At 32.5% G+C, this 1,060-nt stretch overlaps 1 pseudogene; it reads left to right on the top strand.

The window, feature by feature from the left end:
- The first annotated feature begins 25 nt into the window (after positions 1-25).
- LOC129521109 (U2 spliceosomal RNA) lies at positions 26-95 on the top strand (annotated as a pseudogene).
- The last annotated feature ends 965 nt before the right edge of the window (positions 96-1,060 follow it).

The following is a 1,060-nucleotide window of genomic DNA, read 5'->3' on the forward strand; positions in this document are numbered from 1 at the left end:
CTCATCCCATCAAGTGTCCCCCTCCATCGCTTCTCGGCCTTTTGGCTAAGATCAAGTGTTTTAATTTTTTTTTAATTTTATTTATGATAGTCACAGAGAGAGAGAGGCAGAGACACAGGCAGAAGGAGAAGCAGGCTCCATGCACCGGAAGCCCGACGTGGGATTCGATCCCGGGTCTCCAGGATCGCGCCCTGGGCCGAGGGCAGGCGCCAAACCGCTGCGCCACCCAGGGATCCCCTAGTTGATCTTTTTGAATAAATGTTTATTCATTTGTTGTATATACTTATGGTATTTCTGGAGACTGTTAATTTTTAAAATAATTTTAATTAACTTTACTTCATTGACTGGAGAGGAGAGCTCTCTCATGTTACCATTCAAATGTCTAAAACTCATTAAATTGTTTGAATAAAGGTCTTTATCATTTAAATAATATTTTTATAAAATAATTATCAATATCCTTTCTTTAATAAAATGTTAGATTCTTTGTTGTTATTTTGTCTGAAAGAAAACATATATTATTGAACTTGCTGTGCTTTCTCATTTTGGAGATGAGAAAATATTAAACTTAACTTGGTGGTTTTTGGTGCCCAAATGCATAACTAAGGATATCCTGACAATCGGCATTTATGTTGTACAGGTTATATAATACTAATGTATAAAGCAATAATAAAAAAATAAAGCATAATAAACAATGAATAATCAGGATATTAATTTCTTAAGTATATATGGCAAAATTTCAATGTATGCCACTTCTACCCCACTTATTAACCGTCCATACTTGCAGAACCAATACCAGACTGTAAAGAAAAGAGTGGGCTCTGAAGCAGGATCACCTTTATTTCAGTCTGGCTTATTTGAATTAACTTAATTAAGTTTTAATTGAATTTAATTTTGATTTACATAACTTCTCAGTGATTCAGTTTTAATATCTATAAAATGACAGTAATAGCAACAACTAGTTTGTGGGGTTTTGATGATTAAATTACATAAGTAAACAGTATATCACACAGAATGTGCCTAGTATTTTTATTTTTTTTAATTTTTTTAATTTTTTTAATTT

Source organism: Nyctereutes procyonoides, unplaced genomic scaffold, assembly GCF_905146905.1.
Source record: "Nyctereutes procyonoides isolate TBG_1078 unplaced genomic scaffold, NYPRO_anot_genome, whole genome shotgun sequence".
Classification (NCBI taxonomy): domain Eukaryota; kingdom Metazoa; phylum Chordata; class Mammalia; order Carnivora; family Canidae; genus Nyctereutes; species Nyctereutes procyonoides.